Genomic DNA, 16,385 nt, shown 5'->3' on the forward strand with positions numbered 1-16,385 from the left:
TCCCTGCTCACGTTCTGTCTCTCTCTCAAAATAATAAACATTAAAAAAATAAAACAAAATAAGTGGCTCTTGGCTTAGTAGAGTCCTGGCACCCCTCCTTCCTAATAAGCAGGATGTTTGGTGAGGACTACTCAGGCCCGTGTCTTCTGTAAACATTCTTCTCTCTTCAAGTTTGATAGTTTCCTCTTTATTTGCCAATCAGCAGCTAGTTCTCATCCATGTTGTCTGTAGATTTTTCACAATGGTGATAGGTACACAGTTAACAATGTATAGAGCCTGTCTGGTGCATCTGCTTCCTCGTTATGGACAACTGCACATGAGTAAGGTATGGAACATTCCTTATTCCTTTGGCCCAGACAGCTTTGTTGAGCCTTGTGTCAATGCGCACATCTGGACTTCCCATCTCCTTTATGGCAAGTTTCTGGATCTCTTTCAATGCATGAGGGCCATGGTTCTTGAAACCCACCCCATGGACGTGCTTGTGAATGTTGATAGTGAATTCTCTGGTCACTACCTTGCTGATGGGAGAATAGCCCTTCTCACCACCCTTCCTTGTGGGAGCCATTCTGCTGGGCCCAGGTTGGAAAGCTCACTTCAACAATTAAAAAAAAAATTTTTTTTTAATGTGTACTTATTTTTGAGAGAGTGAGTGTGAGTGAGGAAGGGGCAGAGAGAGAAGGAGACACAGAATCTGAAGCAGGCTCCAGGCTCTGAGCTGTCAGCACAGAGCCCGACGTGGGGCTCAAACTCACGAGCTCTGAGATCATGACCTGAGCTGAAGTCAGATGTGTAACTGACTGAGCCACCCGGGCGCCCCTGGGGAAATCTTTTAAAAACATTTTCACACAGACTGGCCTGATGGCTTTCACTGAAGTGAGAAACAGTCAATTATTCATTCAACTAGTTAGGAGATGGTTACTAGTGGTGCTGGTTGGGGCCCTCCAAGAATTGGGCACTGAGATGGGATGAAATGACAAAAGACTTATTAGGGATATGCCTGAGGGGAAGGTGAGAGGGGACCAGAGGAGACTGTGAGAGTCATTCTGAGGCACAGGTCTCGTGCCAGTGGGGGAGGGGAAGGGAAAGTTGGGTGGAGGCATCCTAGATCCCTGTGCAGTTGAAGGAAGTCTGGCAAGGCTGTTGGGAGTCCTCAGTCAAAGTCAGCTGTCAGAGGAGCCCGTATCTCCCTGGAACAGACCTGCCTCAGTGTCCCTGCTCTGCTTTGCCTTTGGCCAGGAGAAGCCCAGGGCAGGTGTGGCCTCTGCACAACACAGTGAAGGGCTGAAGGCAGAGCTCTGAGAGGCACAGTTCCAGTGAAATGATCAAGTGGGTTTCACATTTAGAATGATTCTTGGGAGATTTTGAAAAAAAATTTTTTTTAAGTTTATTTATTTATTTTGAGAGAGAGAGAGAGCACATGTGCACATGAGCTGGGGAGGGGCAGAGAGGGAGAGGGAGAGAGAGAATCCCAAGCAGGTTCAACGTTTTCAGTGTAGAGCATAACGTGGGGCTCGAACTCAGGAACCGTGAGATCATGACCTGAGCTGAAGTCGGACGCTTAACTGACTAAGCCACCCAGGTGCCCCTGGGGAGATTTGTGAAAAAGAAATTCTGCTAGGAAGATCTTTTGCCATTTCCTGTTAGAAGTCTTCCTCCCTATTGGATGTTTACGCTGGAGAACACTGACTTATCACACAGCTGGCTTGGCAACTCCTCATCTTCTAAGATGCCTGGGGTCTGGGGGCAGCTGTGTGTGAACCCCCTGGATCAGAATGGAAGGTTGTAACTCCACCAACCTTAACAGAAGATCCCTCGCACCATGTTCACCGAGTGCCTATCATATTGGGGATGTGATGACTACAGAATGGCTCCATTCTGATCATGTCATTTACCTGAGGGTGCAAGGGGCAGGGTCAGAACTGGAAAGCAGGGTTCCCGACTCCCAATCCAGTACCTCATTCAGTATCATTGGATGACATTTCATTTCCTCCTTCCTTTCTCATTGTTTGGGGTTGGTTTGTTCCCCTGAAGACTTTAACCTGCCTTGTGGCTTCACCCCAGCACCCATGTGTCTATGAAGAATGCTTGCTGGTAGTGTAGTGGGAGGGCTCTGTTTATACCATGTCACCTCATCTCGGTACCTGGCTTCACTGTTTCCTACTTGTTAGAATCCTGACCCCTTTCTCCCCGGCCCCAGTGTCCTTTCTTGGTTCCCACCGTGAACCTTGAGTTACACTGGGCTCTCTTCCCTTGCCTCAGAGTCCCACTGGGCAGTCGACCAGGAGCTGTCTCTACACTAGCTGGGCCTGGGGCCTGCCCCCTCCTTGTGCTAAGGGACCCATCCAGGAAGGTTGGGGCTTGTGGCTTGGCCACGTATGGAGGGGAGAATCGTGGATGTGCATGAACAGGCTTTTGAGTTCAGTGGTCTTCAGATGCCTACCAACCCAGAACCCGTGTACCTCTAGAGCTCTATTCATAGCAGGAATATACACTTCCACGTGGCAGTGAACTAAATTAGAGAAAATGCATTGACTGTGGACAGGGTTGGGAGTAGTTGATTAATTAGGGCCTATCTCATGCATCCCAGCACACTTCACTGCTCCTGCTGTTGCTGGACATTAGCATTCCACTGTTGCAGAGCTTTAAATAGTACCCGTTCCCCTGAAGGGAAACTCCAAGGTCCATTTATTTGCTAAGGGCTAAGATTTTCCCCAGGGGATAAAGTGCTAGACTGTCAGCTAGACCCCAGGAGACTGTGTTTACACAGTCCTTGCTTTGGCCAGGCCAGGTAAGGCTTAAACCTGGAAAGTGTATGTGGCGATGGCAGGACTCCGCGTGTGCAGAGCCTTTTCACACTCAGCCCTTCACTTCATCGTAAATCCATCTTGAGTGGTTGGCAGGGCAGATGCTGTTATCCCCATTTTGCATGAAAAGCATCATGCTTTCAGCGAACACGTTTTGGGTACTTACTAAGGTTTTCTTAATATTTACTGAGTGCTCACTACATCCCAGGCACAGGCCACTTGCTGTCTCATCCAACGTCCAAAGTCACCCAGTGACACAGCTGCTACGGCTAACCCCATCAGGCGGATGCAGAAATGGAAGCCCAGAGAGGCGATGAGATTTACCCAGGACACGAGTGAACGGCAGAGCTGAGGTCTGAGTTGTGCAGTCCGCCTCCAGGCCCTGGGCTGTTCCGCTGCACTGACAAGCATTCTGTTCAGTATGGGAGCCAATGAGTACTCAGTTACAGCTGAGGAAGGCCCCGAGGGAGAAGTAGCACGTGCCATGAGAAAATAAAAGAGGGCTCCCAACTTGGCGTGGGGAGAAGGAAGGCTTTTCCGAGGATGTAACATTTAAATGCAGGCTCAGGGGCGCCTGGGTGGCGCAGTCGGTTAAGCGTCCGACTTCAGCCAGGTCACGATCTCGCGGTCCGTGAGTTCGAGCCCCGCGTCGGGCTCTGGGCTGATGGCTCAGAGCCTGGCGCCTGTTTCCGATTCTGTGTCTCCCTCTCTCTCTGCCCCTCCCCCGTTCATGCTCTGTCTCTCTCTGTCCCAAAAATAAATAAACGTTGAAAAAAAAATTAAAAAAAAGAAAATGCAGGCTCAAAAGAGGAGCGGGGGCAAGATGGGGGTGGGGGAAGGTGGGAGAGAGGCCAGGCAAAGGCCGAGGGGAGACCAGGACCTGCCCCCAAGGACCTGGAAGAGCCTGCTCTCTTTGCTGAGTGAGCAGCGTGGGGCAGTGGACGGAAACGAGGTGAAGGAGGTCGGCAGAGGTAGGATTTTGCAGTCCACACTGAAGACTGGACTCGGTCTAAGAGCACTGGGAACCAGCTGAAGGTGGGGTGAGGGCTTCTCAGAGCACACTGTGGCTGGGAGCAGAGAGGATGGAGGCAGAGTGGGGCCCGTGATCGGCAAACTCGTACAGTTACAGTCCTGCTAGGGAAAGAGTGGAGATGGGGAGAAATGGGTGAGCTCGGTGAGCTTTGGGAGGGAGAGTTTGTGCTGACACACACGGACTCTCCGTGAGCACTGGCAAGAAGGATGGATTGTAATGCAACATTTATACGAAGCACTCCTTCAACAATGAAGCCAGTCCTAAAATCATTCATTTTTTTTATTTGCGAACAGTATTAAATTAGGACAGGAATGAAAGGTGGGATGGGGTGAGACCTTGCCTATGGGGATCATCCCTTCTGGTTGCCATCATGTCTTCCAAAGGAAGGGGACACACTCTTCCACACCTGGAGAGGACTTAGAACTATTCCTCATGAGGGGTCAGAGGATCCTGGAGGTGTTTGAAGGACACAGGAAAAAGGGAAGATTTCTAACTGTGTGTCCACGTGTGTGTTTCTGAGTCTGTGTGTGTCTGCACTTGAAGCCAGTTTGCAAAATCGGATCACAAAACTCCTGTGAGAAGTGCCAGGCAGTGTTTCTAGGTAGTTGGCATAGCCCATATGAAAGGAAATAAATTCAGCTGCTTACATGCACTTAAAAGGTGTGTGCTTAAAAAAATGTACCTGAATTTACTGGATGTTTTGCCATTGGGTAGCTATAACCTGGTCTAAATTTTGTTCCAACCTGGCCCCCACAGGTTGCTCTGTCCTCCAGCTGTTATTATATGCTGACTAATGATAAAGTGGGTCACTTGTTACAATTTTCCCGTAGCCTCACGTTTGTGGTTGTTTTGAGCCCTTCCTTCCAAGTGGTAAAAGATCATTGGTTGCAGTTCCTGGAACTCTCCTTCCTCCATCCCTCCTTTCCTCGTGTAGCAATAGCAGCTGTAGAATAGGCGTGGAGTAGCACACCCTGCTAGGAGATGCCACCAGGTGCAAACAAAACATTATTAGCACCCAAGTTTGAGGCATTTGATTCTGGAAAGTAACTACCTATTTGATACACCAGAAAGGGAGGCAAGCCATTTGACTTGAAAGAAAATAACAATGTGAGTCAGCGTCTTTGTCAGAAGCTCTTGCCTCTTGAATGGTATTGTCTTCAGGCTTGAGAGCAACTAACCCATTAGACAACTGAAGGTCACCTTGACCTTCACTGCATTAGAGCATCAGATAGAACCCAGTGAGGCCCAAAGATGAGCAAATAGAGCACGAAGCCTGTAGAGCCTGCCAGATGCCTGAAAACATTTTTTTGAAAGACTCCTTCATTGTGAAGTTTCTCCAAGAAATTTGATCTGCTCAGTTCCTTAATAAATCACCCTGTACTTTCTAGTGGACAACGTGGACAATATTTACTTGATTTGAATAAATGACTACCAATGTGCATAAGGAAGCTTCTCTTCAAAGTGCATCAATTGATTAATGACTCGGGCAAGAATCACTTCACGGCTCTTTGCTGCATTATTAGTCATTTTGTAATAATGGCTTTTTGTCACTTTAAAATGCAATTTTCTTTATAACTCAGTTATGGTCGCGTGTGTTTGGAAAGGTTAGTTGGTGACTGTGTGATTATACTCACCCTGTGACCATTTGGTGACTTTGGCTTTGCAGGAAAAATTTACAAAACTTTTGGACAGCGTGCCCTTGAAGAGCAGTGCCCGGTGATACGCAGAGCTATAGGGCTGGGTGAGCCCGTAGATCTTTTCCTGCACAAGTCCCTGAAGTTGTGGAGCAGGAAACCGAGGTACGGGGGGTGATATGAGGGCTGCCCTCCCCAAATCGGCCCAAGTTTCTCAGTTGCCTCCGCTGTGCCTCTACTGCGCTAAGTGCTGGGGAAACACATGGCTTTGGTCTCAGGCTCACCCTCTACTAGGGGAGATAAGAGCTGGCAACAGGCAAACATTTAAAGACAGCATAGGGCAACATATCAAATGTCAGCAACTGGGGCCCCGACTAATGTAATGCGCTGTGCTTTAGAGCCATGCTGCACATCACGGTCACTCGGTAGGCCAGGTTGGAAACAGAGCGAGTGTTGAGGCAGAGCAGAACTGTGAGAGCATCATCCCGGGGGACAGTGGAAAGCGGGCCATACGCAGCTTCAGTCTAGGTCGTGTATGGCAGGAGTGCCGGAGGATCAGAGGGCAGCCCATTGAGCTTAGAACCACGGTGACAGTAAGGAGTAAGGTCAGGAAAGCCAGAGCGTTCCTTCCCCACAGAGCTTCTTTCCTCCTCACTCCGGCAGCGGCAGCGTCTTTCCGAAACGGGGCCGGTATGGCTCGTAAGTTAAGAACCCAGGTTTCAGAGCCAGATGGGCTTGAACCCTGTCATGGTTTGACTTTGAGCAAGTTGTGCCACTTAAGTTTCATTTCTGTAACTGTAAAATGAGAATAATAGTTAGTGACTGCCTCATATAATTTTGTGAAGATCAATTGAGATAATGCATGAAAGTAAAGCACACAGCACAGTGTCTGACATAGAGCTATGCTTATTATAAGGATCTATTATTAATATATCCAAATCAACTATGCTGTTAGCGCAGTTGCTGATAGCAACGAGAGAGAGAGAGAGAGAGAGAGAGAGAGAGAGAGAGAGTATATGTTTCCATTTACTGTACTGTGGCTATTTTAGCCATCGAGGAGAGACCTGGATTATGGAATCCAATTGGTTGTACAATGAACAGTTCTTTAAATGGCCAAAACAACAAATGGTGTTAAGGTGGAGACACAAAGAACAGTGCATTTGTAAGTGGCCCTCTAAGTAGTCTGTTAGGGGTTTACCTGTTTCTTTTTTTTTTAGACTACATTTCCCAGAGTCCATCACAGGTAGGTGCAGATCATGTGACAGGCTATCAGCCAATAAGATGTGGGAAGGAAGATGTACTCTACTTCCAGGTTGAACAAAACACTGTATGATCCCCCCCCACTCTCTCCACTCTTCCTTCTTCCATGGTCTCGTGTTCCAGATGGTAAAGCTACTAAATGGAAAGATCACATATCCCTGAGTCACTGCTTGTAATAGAGCCAAGGAAGGGAGTTGCCCAGACTTTACTGAACATTGCATGAGCCTGAATAAATTTTCACTATATTAAACCTCTGAGATCTGGGGAACATTGTAAAAACTAGTTTTAATTACATTTACTTGCAAACTGGCCAAATGGAACCATTCGAAAGCAAAAAATATAAAGATAACAAAAACGTTCCCTCCCAAATCATTCAAAAGCCATGTTTAATATCACTTTTATTAATAAAATGTACAAGCCATATTTAACTTGACAAAAAAATTGTTATATTGTTAGATTGTTTCTTTTTGAATTTTCTGTTATCCAAAAACTATTATTTATTATTATTTTTTAAAAATAATGCTCTAAAGGTGGCATTCTGACTCAGGTCCGAGAGCTGGGTATATGCTTAATTGTTGCCAGAAAATGTGCTTCATCATATGCTGCTAGGTGGGAAAAAAAATCGTGTTTCCAAAAAGTAAGGATTGATCCCACACAAAAAAATTACATTGTCAATAGTGATGTCTCTCATGGTGGTGGGGTTGATAGCCAAGTAATTCTTTTCCATATGCTTTATTATATTTTCTAAATCTTCCACAAGAAGCATGTATAAATTGTAAACAAAAAGATAAAAAGCCATGTAAAAAGGGTTCTTTAAAATTTATTTTATTCTTTTAAGCCCTTCATCCTTTTACACATCAATAACCCCTGAAATTAATAGAAAAGGGAAAACAAAACAATAACAAAAACAGATTATTCACATAATAGATTTTGGCAGCAAAACCTGTGAAGGACAGAGATTTGAAGGAATAGGCTCTGGTGAGCTAATCATGTCATTACTGCAAGTTTTGGGGAGGAAACACACACGTGAGCTGGTGGTGCTGGGGGCATGTTCAAAAGGTTCTTACGCTGAAACAGCAGAAAAACCAGAACCTTGGCTGGAAATACTTAACATTTGCTTTGGAGAAGCAACAGTGAGGAAAAGTTCCCAATAAGAGACACTTCTGGGGCCATTTCTTTAAAAGCCCTATAGTGGGCCTGTCATTCGAAGGGTCAGCCCATTCTGCCTACCACCGCCCCACGTCCTCGCCTAATCTGCCCTTATGTCTGTGTTGTGGGGGTTCGTTAGTGAGGGGGCAGCCCCTCCATCTTCCTTAGGTTCTGGTAGAATTAAGATGGGAGATCAGAAGACATCAGATCCTTTTTTTTTTTTTATAGTCGGACATTTTATTTTTTAAAATTTAAATCCAAGTTGATTAACGTATAGTGTAATAATAATTTCAGAACTAGAACTTAGTAATTCATCACTTACATGTAACACCCAGTGCTCATCCCAACAAGTGCCCTCCATAATGCCCCTCACCCCTTTAGCCCTTCCCCCCCACCCAACACCCCGCCAGTAACCCTCAGTTTGTTCTCTGTATTTAAGAGTCTCTTATGGCTTGTCTCCCTCTCTGTTTTTGTATTATTTTTGCTTCCCTTCCCTTATATTCATCTGTTTTGTTTCCTAAATTTCACATATGAGTGAAATTATCTATTGGAAGACATCAGACGCTTTTTTCAGCATTCCTCAGTACTCTACCTTTCCAAATTCAGTTTCATGAGTCCTCGTAAGATTGCCCCCTTGATTACAGAAATAATAGAAATAGGATTTGAAAGAGCATGCACTTGTAGTTAGAAGATCTGAATTCTCTCACCTGCTTTTGGTGTGACTTTAATCAAGGTTTTTAATCTTTCATTTAAAAAGATGACAAGAACAAATTTGTCAACCAGGCATTTGTCTGCGAGAAAGGAGACACAGGTGCGCCTTGTATTTCAACTGGGGAAGCATGATTTACATCAACTCAGCATTTAGGCCAAACTAAAACTGAAAAGTTTGGAAATCTGGAGTCAACTTATTTTTTTTTTTTTAAGAGAGAGGGAGAGAGAGAGAGAGCTAGCACAGGTGGGGGAGGGGCAGAGAGAGGGAGACACAGAATCTCAAGCAGCCTCTGCAACATCAGTGCAGAGCCCAATGCAGGGCTTGAACTCAAACCGTGACATCATAACCTGAGCCGAGATGAAGAGTCAGACACTTAATCGACTGTGCCACCCAGGCGCCCCAACCTGGAGAATGTTTAAAGCTGAAGGGTCCCTAGAGATCATGTAGTCCAACACCCGCCTCCTCTTTCACTTCCAACTGCGCTGTTAGAGGTGAGGGAAATGAGGCTCGGAGAAGTCAGGGGAATGTGCTTGCTTGGCCTCACAGCTGGTTGGTGTCAGAGCCAGGCTCTGGGTCCTTTCTGTGGTGTCTCGTCCCCTCCCATGGGACTAAGTCCTCGTGGGAGGACCAAGACTTCTCCTGTGGCGCTGCCTTGTCTCAGAGCCAATGAAGGTCCAATCGCTGCCCCGAAGGGCCCCAGGGTCTTGTGAGCCTGCAGCAGGTGCAGGCGGCTGGGAGGCAGGTAGTCAGAGCAACCTGAAGAGATAGGCCTTTTCCACTGGACCTGACTCCTTAATAGCTTGACTCTCTAGACCCAGCTTAGGTTTGGCCTTCTCCTACCCCATTTTTATCGAACTGAAGCTGGGCCACACCTGAGAGAGTGTTGAACTTCAGTACACAGTTGCAAAATCATTCATGAGCATTTGCCAGGCACCATGTTAGGCCTGATGACCCACCCGCGCTTTCTCATCTGATCTTTATAAAACCTCTGCACGTCACTAACATTTGACAAGACTCAAGCTCAGATGGCCCTCTAGACGTTCCTTCTTAGATTAAACTCAGAGTGCCATAGTCAATCCTGTCAATAGATTGGAGCTTGGGGTTGTCTTCCCCCACTGATGTGATTTAAATGATGAGGTAACACAAGAGGTGGTGGCGGGGTTTTGGCGGGCAAACCTCCAGCTTCTCTGCGCATTGCAGTTGTTCTGTTGTTCAGTGCTATGTTAGGCATAGCAAAAGAAGCATGTCTCCATATGCCACCCACAAAACACAGGTTTTATGTTCTGTGACTTCAGGATGAAGGGGAAGAATAGAATAGTTCTGGGAAGTTCCTTTCTCCATTGACATCTGCTTTGAATGTGGCGTTTCTCAAGGTACACAGCTGCAGGTGCAATCTGTGATGTTTTCTGCAGAAGTGTATACTCCCATAACCCGGAATATGTCTCTTGCTAGCCTTGGAGCTGAACTTCTCTTGCTACCCTGATGCTGAACCCCAAATCCTCATATTTCCTTCCTTTGCCTTACATATTGAAAAAAGAATGATGTTAGAATGGGTCTCACCTCCAAAACCATCTTAACATTCAGAGAGCTATCACATTACTGAAGCACTCAGAATATATTTCCTAGACTATTTATTTGCAGTGAACCATTGATGGTCAGTCACCCAGTGCCTTTCTTCATATTTTTGCTAACTTTTTGTTACCTGTTTGTGCCTGCCAATGAATACTCAAACTCCTCTCTTTTGTAGTGACCCAGAATTGTCGAAGGTAGATGCTAAATAACTATTTTTAGTGGGGTTAAACAGTGATCTTCCACGGCTACCCATTTACTTCTTAACTTGGATTAGATTTAGGAACATTAGAATCAATGGTGAAGATGGTTTCATCTCATTTCCCAAACCCAATTCCCAGTGTTGTGTATATGAGAAAGTCTCAGAGGTTGTGAGCTGCCTGGGGAGCCCAACACATGGGTGGGAGTGCTGGGTCATGACTCTTCAGCCCAGTGCTCTCCCTGCTACAAAGTGCTGCCTCCAGGTATCTCATGGGCAACTTCCACTTTGCTTTCTGGAGGAAACCAGTTTCCATAAAAGAAGTTCAACTACTCTAGGGTGGCCATGCCATGAGAAGCCCAACGCTGCCATCTGGAGAGTCCACATGGAGAACTGAAGCCCCTGGCTGATAGTCTCAGTGGGTCTCAGCTGCCAGCCAAGACCAACTTGCCAACTATTGGAGTAAGCCGTCTTCGAAGTGGACACTCCAACTCCAGTCAACCTACCCCAACTGGCTGCACATGGAACGGAGGCAAGCTATGCCTACACAGCCTGCTGAGATTGCAGAATCTTGAACAATAAATGGTAGTGCTGCCTTGGGCTATGAAGTCTTGAGATGACTTTTTAGGTGGAGATAGGTAACCAAAATAGTAGGGCAAAGGCAAAGGGCTGGCCTGTGGCTTGGAGATGCGGAGCTAGGGGGTCTAAAAGCAAGCTCCAGTGCGAAAGCTTAGGAATCCAGGGATAGACCACAGCACTGAATTCAAAACGGGTGGCCAAGAGACATAACACAGAACCTCAGGGAGGGTCTGTATCAGAAATGACACAAAGCAGAAGAACAGGGGACAGGGCCAAGGAGAGGATGCCTGAGGATGGTAAATGAAGCAAGTCTGGGTTTTTTTCCAAGGGTCAGACCAAGAAGAATTTTTAAGTTTTTTTTTTTTTTTGTAATCTTTTATAGGAATTGTTCAAAGAATATGACTAAATCAAGTACAAAAGAAAACATTTCTAAAATATCTGTAATTTTCCCAGGGCCTGGAAGCAGGTGTACATTCCAGACTCAGTGGCGGGATCAAGAGCTGTCTGAAATACAACACAGGTGAACCTCTGCGAAGCTTTGTTCATGCTGGGTAGGTTCCCAGGAAGTCTTAATGAAAGAGGCAGAACAGGTGAGCAGGACACACTGTAGTGAGTTGTTTATACAGTAAATTAGAAATGGGTCTAATTTCTTGCAAGGGCCCATATAGGCCCAGTCTTTTTTTTATCTTCATAAAGGTTGGAGTTAAAGAACACCTCTAGGTACTGTTACACAAGTACATACTCAGGAGGCACCCTACTCATGTGAAGTTTCTAATACTAAAAAGTTACTAAAAAACAAGTAAGCATCACCTTTTCCAGATTTTTATCTTAGTTGTGTTTATTTCCAATGGTGTGTGCTATGTGGTACGTTAACATAGTTAATATTTGATGTACTATCACCTTAAAGAAGTTGGATTTACTATTCTGCCCACCCCTTGCTTCAATCACACAGTTTACCAGTGTTTAAATATCACCTGTTTGCATTTCTCTGTTACTTAAGAATGTGGAACGGTTCTAGTGTCTCAACAAAAGCTATGCTGAGGGTGTTTGCCCCGTTGGTTTTTTTTTTTTTTTTGAGAGAGAGAGAGAGAGAGAGAGAAAGGACATGCATGTGTGTGGGAGGGGGTGGGGGAGGGGCTGGTAGAGGGAGAGAGAGACAATCTTCAGCAGGCTCCATGCCCAGCGCAGAGCATGACACGGGGCTTGATCCCATGACTCTAAGATCATGACCCTAGCCTAAATCAAGAGTCGGACACTTAACTGACTGTGCCACTCAGGCGCCCCTGCCCCATTCTTTAACAGAGCCAAACCTAAGCTAAATCATGGAATGTTCCAAGGGTGTTTCCTGTATCTTCACCCTTCTTGATAATGTGTCGCTTCCTTCCCCAAGGGAGATGGGAACGTCACGTCCCCCAATAAATAGCGCCAGTCCTCCTGTGCCCAGCGAAGCACGTGATCCTTCTCAGATCCTTCATGCTCCTCACCCAACCCTTCCTCTGGAACACTAACTCATCCTGATGATGACATGTTATGCGATATGTAAGTTTTTGAGTAATTTTTGACATGGTGAAATGCTCACAATATCCTGTATTTTTAAAAGGATACAAAATCACATCCTATCCACAGTATTAAAAAACGTAATAGGGGTAGACATTTCATTATTTTAATGATTGGCAATAATGTTTCTTCCAGGGGGTACACTACTCTTGCTTTAGAAAATAACTTGATGTGGGGCCCCTGGGTGGCTCAGTTGGTTAAGTGTTCGACTTCGGCTCAGGTCATGATCTCATGGTTTGTGAGTTCGGCCCGCCTCCGGCTCTGCACTGACAGTGCGAGTCTACTTGGGATTCTGGCTCTCCTTTCTTTGCCCCTCCTCCGTGTGTGTGTGCGCGCGCCCGCGCGCCCGCACGCGTACTCTCTCAAAAAAAAAAAAAAAAGGAACTTGATGTAAGCCCTTGAGTTAGAAGAGAAGACTCAGGGGTTGGAGAGGGGGCAGGAGCCTAAACAAGAGCAGGAAGTGGCTACAGTGCTCTCCATGAGGCCAGGAGCAAAGAAAGAGGGCAAGGGAGGTATTCCCGGACCGAGGACAGCAGGGCAAATAGTGGCTGGTGGGAATTCTCTGGCAGAAGGAATGGCCAATAGACACTGTAAGAAAGGCCTGGAAAATGCCTCATTTGAAGCTGCTTGCTGCAATGCATACTTCTTGTCCCTCGTCTTCAGCTTACCCCAGGCACAAGTGTCTCATGTGAGCGGGGTTGTGTGTGTGCATGTGTGCGTTGGGGTGGGGGTAGATCTGGTAAAGAGTGGAGATAGCATTTTTGGAGGGAGAATCTGGAACTAAGGACTGACTATGTAAAAGCCAACTCCTCATCTGTCTGCAGAAATCTGGGGGATTTCTTCAAGTTGTGGAATGGAGTTTGCATCCATTTATTTAGGTCTCAAGATGTATAATTATTTAGCTGGGTAGGAGAATCAAATGTTCAGATTAATTATCTCATGCCGGGGGTAATTTTCCTCATTAGAGTTTTCTACAATGAGCATTTATTATTATGATGAGAAAATACTCTTTTTAAAAGTGTACTCAATTCTGAGCCTCTCTGGTGTTAGCCATCAAGTTGGGAAGGATTTAACAAATCAATCTCATAGTGACCGCTAATGACTAATCATGAATGAGGCAATGTGTGCAGGGGCATGCGTATTTTAGCAGAGGGCTCCTGGAGACTCTAATTCTATAAAACAGAGGAACATCATTTCAACCAGAGTAAGAAAAACATGATTCAAACCACTCAGCTCCATATTCTGCCTATGTAAAGATTAATTTTTCCCTTTAGCTAAAAATGTGGATAAGCATTGGAATTTGAAGGAGGGGAATTATATTTCATGGAGACGTTTGAGAAGAGAAAAAGAGCTCCCCAAGGCATACAGACACTTTTACCTGTGAAAATCCTGGCTCTGTTTGACAGAAATGGCACTAATATTTTTCTAGTGGGTCTTGAGCTATCATGAATTGTTTTTTTTTTTTTTTTGGAATTTTTTTTATTAGACATTGGAAACATTACTTTTTTTCCCCATCCAGTGTGGATACAACCCCAAATAGGGTGAAGCCCAGAATTTGTGGATGTATGTTTCATGGGAGGGAGGGGTCATTTTTATGTTCCCCAGCTGCATTTGCAGGACTCAGGGCAAAGCCGGAGACTTAGAAAAAGATATAATAATGACTAAGTATAGCTACTATTAGTGTTTGCAATGTGATAGTGCTTGTTCTAAATATTTTATTTTCTTACCCATTTTCATTTTGAAAGTTCTACTCTCTTAGAAGTCACTCAGTTAATGGAAGGGAGGAATGAAGAAAACGGAGGAGAGAGACAGAGAGGGAAGGAGACAGGGTGTTCCTGTGTGGAGGTTGGTCTAGTCTCTTAAGTACTTTTCTTTTCCCTTGTTGAGATATAGTAGAGGCCAGTAATTACTTCAGAATTCGTTTGGGGACCCCTTGAAAATGAACGAAAGAGATTCTCCATCACGTGAATAAGGAATTGGACTCCTGGCACCCCCATTCCTACCTACACATTAGCTGGATCATTTGGGATCTCCCTTGCATTTAGCTTCAGCTTGGAAGCTATTCGCTGAGAGGCAGGGCGGCTGAGCGAGTCCCAAGAAGAGGCTGTGCCCGCCGCGCGACACAAGAGGGCAGTATTTCAACAGGCCTGAGCTTTCCGACGCATCGCGAGCTGTGCTCGCATTATCTCCAGCAAAAAGCCTGTTGGACTGATTATTTCAGCTCAAGAATTTTAGAGTCCAGGGGAGGATGCATTTTAATGACTCCAGGGAACGGATCAAATTAAACACATTATCCCGGATTTTCTTCCCTCGCCTGCTCTCACCCGCCTTCTCCGCGACGTCTGTCGGCGCAGCGTGGGCCCCAGCCGCGTGCCCCGGATCAGCCCCTCTGCAGAGCCGCAGCCCGTGCTAAAAAACGTAGGGCCTCCGCAGCTTGTCTTGGCGCAGATCCTCCAAGGTCACCTTCCAGCAGAATAAACTTAGGAACCGTAGGAAGTTGTGTGCCCGGCCACCGGGTCTGCAGCTGTGCGGAGAAAACAAACCCAGACCCCAAAGCTGGCACAGGCTACGGGGGGCGACACACTGTTCTTTACATATAGTATCTATAATTCCCCAAGAGCCAGCAAGAATAGTAGTATTGTCTTGTGGTAGATGAGGAAACAGGTTAAAAAAACGTTTTCAAGGTCATGAAACTAGTAAGTGCTGAGCTGGGACTCACCCTAGTTTGTCTGGTCCCAAAGCCTGGAGCATGCATAGTATCTCCCCAGAGCTAAGTCCCATTTCTCTTACCCCTGTAAGTATCCTGTGACACTTGGCCAGAACATGAGGTCACACATCAAAGGGCTTCCATGGTTGGGGTGATGGTGTTGGTGTAGAGGGTCAGGCTGCTTTGTGCACCTTGAGTGTGAACTTCCAAGTTCTATTTATCCTCTGTCCTATGCAGCTCTTGGAATCATCTGGCATTTAATGGGTGCTCACTGCTGCACAGGACAACTTAATTGGATTTAATTAAATTCGTGGCCCCTTGGGTTATTTGGCAGATTTGACAGATTTACTCATGATTTGAAAGAAGTTTGTTTCTGTCTCACCTTTATATAGAAGTTCTTTCTGTGGAGCTTCTTGTTAAAACACTCTCAGAAACCCACAAGTAAGTCTTGTAATTGCTTTCTCAGCTTTCTTCTCACTGATAAGATATGAGTGATTTTTTTTTTTTAAAGGCACCACTAACTAATCAATCAAAACAAACAACTGTAGGGGCGCCTGGGTGGCGCAGTCGGTTAAGCGTCCGACTTCAGCCAGGTCACGATCTCCCGGTCCGTGAGTTCGAGCCCCGCGTCGGGCTCTGGGCTGATGGCTCGGAGCCTGGAGCCTGTTTCCGATTCTGTGTCTCCCTCTCTCTCTGCCCCTCCCCCGTTCATGCTCTGTCTCTCTCTGTCCCAAAAATAAATAAAAAACGTTGAAAAAAAAATTAAAAAAAAAAAAACAAACAAACAACTGTAATCTGATTTTAGAGCAATCTGCATGATAAGAGTTGGCCAAGGAGAAATAATTTCCTATCCCGGTGGGATAACATGCAAATGAAATTTCAACTACAGGCTCCCTCGCCTCACAGAATGTCAGAGAAGGAGGTGCCAAGCAGAACGTGTTTATGAATGGGAAAGCCAGTGGTGTTATATTTTCTCTTAGGTTATTCTCAATCTCGTTTTCATAAGGAACAAAACAGCTCTAAACATTTCTAAATATTTCACTCCATATGGCCCAAATCCTAAACTTAAAAATATCTACCCACTGCCCACAGAAAGGTTTTTAAAAGAGAAATAATTGATTTTATTGGACAATTTCCTCAGGAAAATTTTTCCAGGGGTAAAAATCTGGGCTGCCCTCTCAG

General features: G+C 45.6%; 1 pseudogene; it reads right to left on the reverse strand.

The window, feature by feature from the left end:
- Positions 1 to 198: 198 nt before the first annotated feature.
- Positions 199 to 565, reverse strand: LOC115517046 (annotated as a pseudogene).
- Between the last annotated feature and the right edge of the window lie 15,820 nt (positions 566 to 16,385).

Source organism: Lynx canadensis, chromosome B3 (genome assembly GCF_007474595.2).
Source record: "Lynx canadensis isolate LIC74 chromosome B3, mLynCan4.pri.v2, whole genome shotgun sequence".
NCBI classification, from domain to species: Eukaryota; Metazoa; Chordata; class Mammalia; order Carnivora; family Felidae; genus Lynx; species Lynx canadensis.